The sequence below is a fragment of the Lepidochelys kempii genome, chromosome 14 (genome assembly GCF_965140285.1).
Source record: "Lepidochelys kempii isolate rLepKem1 chromosome 14, rLepKem1.hap1, whole genome shotgun sequence".
NCBI classification, from domain to species: domain Eukaryota; kingdom Metazoa; phylum Chordata; order Testudines; family Cheloniidae; genus Lepidochelys; species Lepidochelys kempii.
Window position 1 is genome coordinate 10,199,313 of NC_136393.1, and position 11,655 is coordinate 10,210,967.

Below are 11,655 nucleotides of genomic sequence, written 5' to 3' on the forward strand. Positions count from 1 at the left end.
AAGCTCACGAAAGCTTATGCTCAAATAAATTGGTTAGTCTCTAAGATGCCACAAGTACTCCTTTTCTTTTTGCGAATACAGACTAACATGGCTGCTACTCTGAAACCTGTCATTATTCATTTGAGTGTAACTATAGTATCACTCAACCAGCCACAATAGAATTACACCAGGGATGAATTTGGTCCTGTATATTTAATGGAAGTACCTTGCCTCACCCCAGTAAGGAGATTTAATCAGCAACAAACATTTGAGTTTGCTGTTGGATGTTGTCTTCTTACTCCTCAGCTGTCTAGTACATTTTGTTTTTGGAGCTTATTTAAACAAGCAGTTTATGGTTTGATCAAGTCCTTAACAGGAAACCTAACTGGTTTATAAAATATTGAGTGCTCTCATTACCACTGACCTAAAAACCTCTGGAGTGACAATCTTCATTTCTATTATACCTGCTGTTACGGTAGTGGGAGTGTTTTCTAGTGGTTAACACAGATGACAGGGAGTCAGGACTCCTGAGTTCTAAGTCTCAGCTCCATCACTGACTTGCTGCATGGGCTCGAGCAAATCATTTGAGCTGTGTTTTAGTTTACCTATAGAGTGTAGGACAATTAGTGATTGCCAAAGTGCTTTCAGCTGCTGCAGGATATAATGATTAGTGTTAAAACGTATGATAGGAATGCCTGGCTCTTTTCTTGAGATATTAGGGAAATACAGTAACAAAGTAATACCATAAAATAGCCATAATAAATACAGTACCACTAATACAGTTCCCCACTGCCATGGAACTGGAGCATGCTAAACACACACTGTAATACATCTAGCTGGACCAAATTGTCTATTGATGTAAGTTAGCACGACTCCACTGACTTCAATAGAGAATGTCATTGAGACACATTGGCCGACCTTCCCTTGGTATGAATAGGTGTAGCTCCATTTAAGTAGCTGGAATATCAGCACTTTACACCAGTGCAGGATCTGACCCTTTAAACAGTACAGCACCTCCACGGGGTCAAACAACAAAACCTGTTAAAAGATCCTGAATAAAAAGGAAGCTGGCAGGGATGCGTGTGTGCAGGAAGGGTGTATGTGGGGCTGGGAGAAGTGAATTAATGTGGGATCAATAATGGTTATACTCAAAAAACCAAACAACTCGGAAAACAAAAGGTTAAGATAGCGTTCTGGATTCTCGTCCCCCTTAAGTCCCTGTAAATCTATGGCTGTGGTTATGCTGGGGTAAGTGAGAAGAGAATCAAGGCCTCTTTTTGTAGAGGTGGAGTAAGGTGGACATCAAGAGTGTGATGAGAAGGAAGCATGGGCTGCAGAGAAGAGCAGAACCAATCACTTCGGTCTTGTCCACACTAAGGTTATTTTTTACTTGTAATTGCCACCATTAGCTCCACCCTCGTGGTACTAGCAATGGGCCAAAGTACTAGTCTAGACGCGATAAATCGATCCCCGAGCACTCTCCCGTCGACTCCTGTACTCCAGCGCCATGAGAGGCGCAGACAGAATTGACGGGGGAATGGCAGCAGTTAACTCACCGTAGTGAAGACACCACGGTGAAGAGGTCTAAGTACAATGACTTCAGCCACATTATTCACGTAGCTGAAGTTGCGTAACTTAGATCGATCCCACCTCCTCCCAGTGCAGACCAGGCCTAAGCTTGCTTCTATCACTAATTTAATATGCAGCCTTCGCTAAGTCACATTTTAGCCAAATTCAGTCTCTGTGTCAGTTTTCCCAGCTGCAAAGTAGGGATAACACTCACCTACATCACTGGGGGTTGTGAGGGTTAATGTTTGTACCAGGCTTTGATAACAGATATCACCATGGGAGTGCCAAACACAATGTTATCCCCCTCCCCCATGGATACCCACTACTTTGTTTATATTGCAATAAATCAGATGCATATATTTCCTCAAGCTAGAACAAAGAATCTATGCAATTTGATTGAGACTTCTAATTTTAAATTCTTAGATTAAAAAAAACAGACCGTTTTCCAGGAATGATTACGCAACATATGCAATGCATGTAGCATTGCCTAAGCCTTATTAATCAGATGGCAGAGAAAAATTCAGAAGCCAAGCTCAGATTCATCCACAAATGTGTCCAGACCAAGATCTGTTGGCTATCTGTGCTGAAAGGCAAAGAGCGTCCAGCTGGAAAACTAAATATCACATGTTAATTAATATGATGAATCAAAGTAGTGTGAGCACAGCAAGTCATATGAGCCTGCCACCGGAAAGGCAAATAGGCAAAACCAACATGGACTCTGTGATGCTAAAGACAAGAAGAAATGCTAGGAACTAAGAGGACTCAACTGATGTGGGCATTTCTAAATGGGTTGGAAGTTGTTTGAATTAATGTGAAGAGGAAGGTTCAAAAGTTCTTCCTCACAAACAGGAGGAATTACCCTAATATTCACTAATGGTAGACCGAGACCATACATATGGGCTGTTCACTGACGTTACTGCACCATCACTCAGTAAATACACTAAGTGGTTCCAATTTTCAAAACTGAGAGACATCCAGGGCAAGGACAATGGCTTGAGAACCAAACACTGCTGGTGCATTCCAGGTTACAAGGTTCACCCCTGTGGAACCAAGAACAAAACAGAAAGCTTTCTATTTAGTAAGACAGTGTGGTCCAGTGGTTAGTACAGGGAGTGACACATTAAGGGTCCTGGAGTGCTAGTCCTAATTCTACTATGGACTCACTGTGTGACTTTAGGAAGACTAATCTACCCATCTCTTCATTTCTAGACTACCCCTGACTTTGGTATGTGGGTGCTGTGTTAGGAAACTTCCCTGCAACCCCGGGAATAACATTTAACCACCTCACAAAGATATATTTTGAGAATCAATTAACTCAGGGCCTTGAGTTCCCATAACTCATAGCCTTGAATACTTTGGGGCAAGTCCCTTAACTTCACAGCTACTCCATCCATAAAATGGAGATTACACGCACCTAGCTTACAGGAATATTGGAAGGGTTAATTCATAGAATTGTTTTGAAAATGTCCCTCCTCCCACCCCGAAAATCTTGACTTTAGTTGAAAAGCCAAAACCCCCAAAAGTTTCATCTGGAAACTAAAAGTTTTCAGCTGAAAATTTTTTGGTGAAAAATGTTAAATTTTCTATGGAAAAGAGACATTTTCGACAAAAAGTTTCATTTTCAATTTTCTTTTGAAAAACAGTTTGCCAGATTTTTTTGACCCTTTAATTAACTAAAGGTAAGTGTCTTTGAGATGAAAAATGCTAGGTTTGCAAAATGTATTGAAGGCACATAAAGCAGCAAATATTGTTATTCCCCTTTGCACAGTGAAATCAGCAAGCACTAGTGACATATTTGGATCACCCTAATTTGTTTGAACAAGTTGGCCCAGATCCTCAGCTGGTGCCAATTAGCAATGGAGTGATGCCGATTTGCAGCAGTCAAGGGAAAATCTGGCCTTTCATTTTTCGTGAATTGGGTCCAGCCCTGTTTGATGTGATGCAAACATGCTGATTATTGATTAATCAAGTCCACTAGAGGGCATGTAAACTCTAGCATCCTCACTGGTCGTGAGTTATGGGAACCTCTGGAAGCAAGTGCTGCTTATTAGGTTTGATTTAGGTGGGAGGATAGTGTGACAAGGGATTCTTCTCTTTGGGGAAGAACATTGCAAGGAAAGTCTTTGTGGATTTGTTAGTCTCATCCTGGCAATGGTCATTATAAGATAAGGTACATCACACACATGCACAGACTACACAAGTGACCCGCTCTGCAGAGATTCACATTCTGGCAAGAATCAAGTGCCTTCTCTGTTGTTTGCCCATCCTGGTTAAGGCTGTGTGAAAATTGCGCCACTGAGCTGCTAAGCCGTCAAAATGTTTCAAAACGCTCCAAGGAGAGGGGCCAATGGAATTGCTGAAAAACCTCATTCTGTAAAGTTTTTTTTTAAAAAACTGTACATGTGTTTGTGAGCCAAGGCAGGAGCGCCAGAGAGACTGAGAGAGAAACAGCCTCCTCGAACATACATGGAGGTGTTCTTTCCTCCATTCATTAGAAGAACAGAGAAAGAAAGAAGGGCTGGGGATTATGATTATATAGTCTTAACATAGCCATCCCCCTGCCAGACATGCCCACGTTGTGAATCTGGAGTCACTCCATTGATTACTTATAGAACAGACCAAACTGAGGCATAATTAGGTCCGGATTGTGAACCCTTAGCTCACTGTGGTAAGTGGTTACTCACACACATGCATTGCCGTGGCAGCTGATGGGGAGAGTCTTTGCATAGATGGATGCGGACGGGACCACTGGTGTAACGAGTTGCTGTAGTTCACAATCTGGCCTTTGATTTTGAGATGCGTGGCTACTTGGGAAGAACAGGGAGAGACTTTCAGGGAGCATGGGAGAAATTACATCTTATTTAGCCTCAGGGCCTTCTGAAACTTGACACCAGCCAGGAATAGAGGGGGAAAGGCTCTAAACTCTGGAAAAGGAAAGTACATTTCGGGTCTTTGCTGTGAGTGATGGGAAAAAGCTATTTGATTACTGGCTACATTCCCCTGATTGAGGATCTATCAGATATTAAACTGATATTTGAGCTTAGCCAAAAGGCCAAGCAGCAGTGATTAACTACATTTTCCCCCTGGTCGTTTTTCTCCACTGTATTTAATTAAGCTCAGCCTCATTTTGCAGCTTTATTTTGTAGTTTTTCAATGCCAGTTCTTAACTTTCCATGTTGGTTGTTGTAAGTCCTCATGGCTCTAGCTGTGGGCCTGATCCTGAGCCCAACGAAGTCTACGAGAGTTTGAGCTTGGGTTGGGAAACAAGAGCTTTACACCCAGAAGCTGAACAAATGGTTTGAGTTAAACCACAGAAGTACTTCAGATCAGTCTTGATTTGATTTTGAGCCATATCCATGATCCAGCAGAGCTTCTGCATGAATTTTTACGGTGGTTGCAAACCTCTAGAGATGTGTTTTGCTCCACCTGAGTATCAACAAATTTTATCTAGCTGCTGTTCCTAGTGTAGTTCAGGTATGACCCTGATTCAGTTTTGGGATAGGTCATAAAATGAGGCACATGGTATTTTACTGTTGCCTCTGATTGGCTGAATGATCTAGGCCACGTGATCAGAAGGGTCAGCATTAGCCATTTTCACTTGGCTTTGCAGTGACCGTGGCTGCATTTTAGTTACAGCCAGCTGGAAAAAATCAGCATTTGGTTCCTTCCAGCCCCAGTCTCTCTCTCTCACACAGGAAAGAGCATCTTCTATTTTTAATGCTTTTCTGGGAGCAAGACAGAAGCACCTGTTAGGAAATGAGGAAAAACGAAGTCCCTGCTGCTGCCTGTGGGCCAGCTGAGATTGGCTCCAGATGAGCGAGAAATCTCTCTACAAGCAAGAGGGAAATGGGGAGTGTAAGGATGATTGTGCAGTTGAGACACTGGACTGGAGATCTGGGTTCACTGTTTAGCTCTGCTGTGGAGTCCCTGGGTGACCTTTGGCATGCCACCAAAAGGTAATAGGGAAGATGTGCTGCAGGGGGTATGTGTAGCCGGCAGAGGAATTTTTAAGCTATGGCAAACCGAGCATGGGTGCCTCTGGCTTGCCTTGCTTACTGACCAGTTCCTTGACTTACTGAGCAGTTCAAGCATAAGCTGCAGGAATGTATTGTGTAGGCTCACAATGGGCCAAATACATCCCTGGTGGAGCAGCACTGAAGACAACACAGCTGCGGTAGGCATTGATTTGGTCTAATGAGTCCAGCACCAGAGAAAGGGATCCAGTAAGGGGTAAATCTGCTCTAGAAGTTGGATCCTTGTGGCAGACATAATGGGGGACTCTGGGGGTGAATATCCCTTGACCTTTAACGCATATTTTATGCCTTCTTTTTGGAGGAGAATGAGGAGGCGTAGCCCACTAGCTAAAGCCCACAATGGGAATTCGATTCCCTGCTCTCCCACTGGCGCGATGTGTGGCGATGTGTGGCAGGCCACTCAAAGGTCTTCCTTCCTCAGTTTCCCAATCTGAAAACAGTGATGATAATATTCTCCTACCTGCCAGGGATGTGACGCTGCTCGATTAGTATTTGGAAAATGCTTTGAGATCTGTGGCTAGAAATTGCTATAAATGGGCAAAACAGTATTAATAACTGATATGCAAATGGGGAATCATTTGGATAGGACAATAAGACACTAGTGGCAAAACCCCCACAAGACAACTGGAATGTGGCTGTGGTATATAAAAATGTGCCATGTGCTGATTCAGTCACTCTCTTCTTGCTGCTCTCAGGGCCTAGGCTAGAGCTGTGAGTACTACACCTCATTTGAATAATTCCCACATATATTCCAGATGCTGACCACATGGCTGCCTTTGTAGGGCTAAAAAAAGAGGGGGTGGGGCAGGTCTCTCCTAAATGTCCATATTTAATTTCTACGCAGATGTTTGTAGTTGCACAGAATAAATACGCATAAATCAACCCTCCCCTCGCCTCCCATCATACGTTGTGTGATTCAATACACGGAGCCTGCCCAGAATGCAGAGTGAAGACAACTCAGCCTCAGACGGATTTATATAATAAATGGCTGTGCACCCTTTCAAGGGGACAAGGAATCTTAAAATAACTCAACACTATATTACTGATCAAAAATGCATACAAGTCTGCAGCTATTCTTTTCATTGCCACCCCTTTGACACATTGGACGTGACCCATGGCCACCCTCAACAATACAATCCTTTCCTTACTGTGCTGACAACAAAGACTGGCCATCGCTGATCAGGTTGAGAAAGTAGGGTTTTTTCACCATCCCCTTCATTGTGAGTTACCCATTTCACTGTATAATTCCATCTCTGCGTGAGTCAAACATACTTTGCATGAAAGTGGCTTTCCTCCAAAGCTGCAGTACTGCTGCACAACCAGTAGAGGGTGTGAAAGAATATGATAAAAGGAACTTGAGTGTGTTACCTCTAAAAATTTACTATTACTGTTAAATATTTATATCACGGTAACACCCAAAAGATCTGTTGACAGAAGCTATTTTGTATCCTTCTTCTACATGCTATGAGGAGATACTTACAGACAGGAATCTAAATAAGCAACACATAGAATTCAAATTAGGTTCACTCCTGGAGAATGGAATTTAAGTTTTATAGCATGACTAATACATGGTTTTCTCTTAGGCATAGACCAGACTCTTGATTTTTCCAGTATTATTAGCTGGGACTAGACAGTTTGGCCAAGGAAACCCCTCTATACTTACTAAAAGTACAAAGTGTTCTATTTAGACAAGACATTGATTTTTAAGGTCACAGCCACTCCTCCAGAAAACTCCATCATACTTGTGTCATCTACCTTGGAAAGACCAAGGTGATAATGCTGAGATCTGAACATGTCTTTCCAAGTAGCCTTGCCTGGGCAAAACCTGAAGTGTCACTAAGCCACCCCTCTACTATTTTGCTACAGCTGGTAAATTATCTACATTAGTACCTTAACTAAATGAAAACCTCATTCATCTTATCCATGAGAGTTCATTTATTTCATATGGCATCAACCACAACTTCTCTAAAGATATTCTAATAGGAGGAAACTGCAAAATATCAAGACCACAAATCTGTGTCATATCCTTTAAGAAATAAAGCTCACAAGTGCTGGCGATTTTTAAAGTTTCTGAATCACACACCCAAGATCTTTCCATGAGTTACCATTGAAATGTGACACGTGGTTGGGTAGATTAACTAAAACCAAACAGAATACTTTGGTAATTAGCGAACAAGTGTATGTTGGTTTTTTTATGATAAGAAGGTTTTAAAAGGACATATTATAATTCTTGAGTCTAAGTTCATGTTTTGCAGCAAAATGGGTCAAGAAAGGATTCCCCCTACCCATGTAACGCTGCACATTTGGCTAGGTGCATCATTATCAGGGACGGGATGGGGAGACATGCTTTCCTCTGACGCTTCCAATATTGTTCTATGCTAGAGACAGGATATTGGACTTGATAGGCCAAAGTTTGATTCATTGCGGCAAATCCTGCACTGCTACCATTGGGCCAGATACCACAGCGTTAGACCTTTTAGAAACATTGATTTGATAGTGATGGATACTGTAATAGGGTGACCGTCCCTTTCAAGGATGGTAGGGATCAAGGGTCAGTCAACCCCTGATCCATGGTGCAACCCTCTAAGTTTCCTAGGACTTTCTGAATGGACCCAGGCCTATGGAAGGGCAGAGACAGGTGTTAGGAGAGAGGATGATGGTTCTGAAGGAATAGTTAATGCTTGGGGAAGAATCAGGCTACCGTTTAAGGGCCAAGGACCAGGAACTTTGTGGTACAGGATGGGGCAAGGCTCCTCTCCTCCCAGCCAACTGGGATGAGCCCTGGGAAGGAGGACAGCATATGCTGCCTTCTCTTTCATAACAAGAGAGACACATTCAGAAGAAGGACTGCTGCCTTCTGCCCTCTCCTCACCCAGGGAGCAAAAGGACTAAGAAAAGAGGGACCAGCTAGGAGAAGCTGCATTAAAGACACTGCTGGCCTGACTCAGCAAGGCCCCAACAAGGAGGGCTGTGGGACTCCTAAGCCCGGAAGGAGAAGACCTGGACTTGCAGGGCTAAATCCATGTTGAGTACTTTGTAAAAGAGGGAGCTTGTTCTCAGTGCTTAGGTCTGGGAGTCAATTATTGCAGAATACCCAGACAGAACTGATGGCAGGGTGCCTCCATGGCCTCCCCAGGCCATGACGGGGCGACTGGAGGTGGCAGCCATGTTCCAGCTACTAAGCCACTGGCCATGAAGCAGAGCTCCAGAGTGACTTCAATGGGGAATTCTGCTTAAAAAAAAAAAAGGCGCATAGATTCTATCTTCTTGAGACTTCCCAGTTAGGTGCTGAAACCTCCTCACTAGTCTGAAATGCAGACTGGGAGGGATGAAAAAGAAAGTCAAACATCTTCCACCAAGACGTTTTGGTACTTCTGTTTATCAGGAAGGTTCTTTACTAGGGGCTCAGTGTGTTGTCCACTTTCTGCACCCCAACCCACCTTGGGATTAGTGTTTACCTTTCCTAATACAGTACCAGTTCTGGATAAGATAACTCACGATGCATAGATCGCTTTTAGTCACATAGGGCTAGCTTGTGAATTTAGGCACAGCCTGGAGCAAAGGATAGTGTGTAAACTGCATTGCCGCAAGAGTACCTCCCAAAGCATTGTGCAACAGACCCACACCTCTGAGTCATAGTTCTTCCAGTGATTCCTCCTTGCTCCTGTGGGGTAGAAACTGATTGCTGGGCTGTACCCAACCGTGAATGACAACATCCCCTCCCCATGCTGACTAGTGACCGGGATTGCAGACAGCGTGACACCCATTCTTTACCCTACCCACCCACCTACTCTGTGGAGGAATTAAAGAGGGAGTAACCCTCTTTACTCCTTCATGCCCAGAACCGTATGTGGAAGGGGGGTGGCAGTTCTGACTAGCCCCAGTTCTGACTAGCCCCACTCATTTTAATGGGATTACTTGCGGATTAAGGACGTTTTCAACCTGAGTAAGGGTGGCAAAACATGGCTTATAGTTTGTGATTGTGGAAAGGAATGACATTGAAGGCACTCAGATACTATGGGGATGGGTTCCACTATAAACCCATAATATAGAACCAGTCTTAAATAACTAGCATAATAACATTAAATCTCTCTGGATTCTATGCAAAGGCGCTCTAAACTGCCACTGGACATCACAAGACTTTCCCAGTCAAAACAGGAACCATGAAATCAACCAGGTCTTGGAGAAATGAAAGTTCTTGCTTACTAGTTAAAATCCAGAGTCGCTCAATGAAAAATAAAGCGGACAGCTTCAATGGGACTAAGATCAGAATGTGGCCTCTTCGTCTCCACTGCCTACAAGTACCTTGGGACTCAGTTCAAGGCTTATTTATCTGGGGCTGAGAAGGAAAAGCTATCTTTCTGTGTCACTAAGGTGTCACGACACGAGCAGATGGCACAGACTCCACTTCTTTCAAAGTAATGAAGTGAGATTGTTTACGTGAATGTTTTCAAAGAGCTCAACCTGCAAGGTTCTGCTCGCAGATCAGGAAATAGCAGAACATAAATCTGTCCGAATCAGCCAAGCTCACACAAAATTCAATGTTGGAACACAGTGGCACCAGCAACTCTTGTTCTTTCGGTGTAATGACTGTTGATGCTAGGATTTAGCAGGATTATGTCGATTTAGGAAAAAGAGGGGAATATTAATATACAAAATTGTTAAATGTCAAATGAAATCCCTTAATAACGTGTGTGTCTGGCTGAGCATGGGAGCGCTTCAAAAACTAGCTACAAACATTTCAGAAATCCATTTGGCAAGTTCAAACAAATAGCCACAAATCAATTATACAGACGGTATTCTTAAGGGGGTCCATTTTCAGCATAGCATGCAGAGAATTAAGCCCGCAGCTCCCATTACTGTTAATGGGATTGGCACACCTAATTCCTCATGCCCATGGCTGCACGTTTAAAGCCAACAGATAAGAGTATGTCCTCAAATTAATAGGACTTTTTAATATTTTCTTAACAAAATGACTCTACCTGCATAGGATTGGTTTTTTTCTTGAGGAATATTTCAGTCTAACAGCTTTGGGCTCCGTGGACTCACCTATGCTCAGAGAGGAAAGCAGAACAGAAGAATGCAGAAACTATTTGAGAGTTATGCAGGGGCTTTAAGTGGAGAGAGGAATGGCTACTAGTCATACCTAGGGTTGGCTGGAAAAGAAGGATTCTGTTTTTCAAGAAATGTCGATTTTTTGTTTCTGTTCTGATGCAGAAGGAAACAAGACCTTTTTTTTTGGTGGGGGGGAAGGGAAAGAGAGAGAGAGAATTTACAACTGTGTGATGCAGTAGACAGGGATGTGGAGTGGGAAGCAGCAGACCTGAGTTCTAGTCCTAGCTCTTCCACTGTATGGCCTTGAGAAAGGGCTTGTCTACCTACACAGAAAGTATAGACTAACGTGAACTAAGCTAAACTGCACAAAGGCACTTTTAGTGCGGAATAAAAGTGTCCATATGAGGAATTAGTGTGTCATAGCCCTAGCTTATTCTGCACTAACTTCCCATGTAGACAAGCTCTTGGTCCCTTCTGTTTCACTTCCCCTCCTTTCTCAACCTTGTCTATTTAACTTGTAATTTAAGACCGGTGCTCTCTCTTACTGTGCGTTTGCACATTGCCTTGCACAATGAGGCCCTGAGCTCAGTTGGGACCTTAGATACTAAAGTAATACTATAGCTACTACTCAGTGCAACTCTACGACTTCAGTGGAGCGTCAGTGGGTGGAGAATCAGGCCTCTCTGGGTATGTCTCCACTCAATTGGGAACCTGGGCTTGTGGACTTGAGATTTCCAAGCCCATGCTTGAGCATCCACACTGCATTGTAAAGTTGGGCTTAAAATTGCTGGACCCGGGTCTCTCAGCCATACTAGTGCATCCATACTGTACTATGCAGACCGTCTCACTCGGGGCTGTGGCTTGACCTGTGTCCAACTGCAAAATGACAGGGCTTGGACATGAGCCACAGCAGGAATTGGGCTCTGATCCCCCCATCCCCAGCAGGGTCCTGAGTGCTTGCTGACCATCAGACTGATTTGTGTGTGGATGGAAAATGGGCTTGGGCTCCAACCTGAGT

At 43.5% G+C, this 11,655-nt stretch overlaps 1 pseudogene; it reads right to left on the reverse strand.

Moving 5' to 3' along the window:
- Positions 1–4,504: 4,504 nt before the first annotated feature.
- Positions 4,505–4,612, reverse strand: LOC140898433 (U2 spliceosomal RNA; annotated as a pseudogene).
- Positions 4,613–11,655: the final 7,043 nt, after the last annotated feature.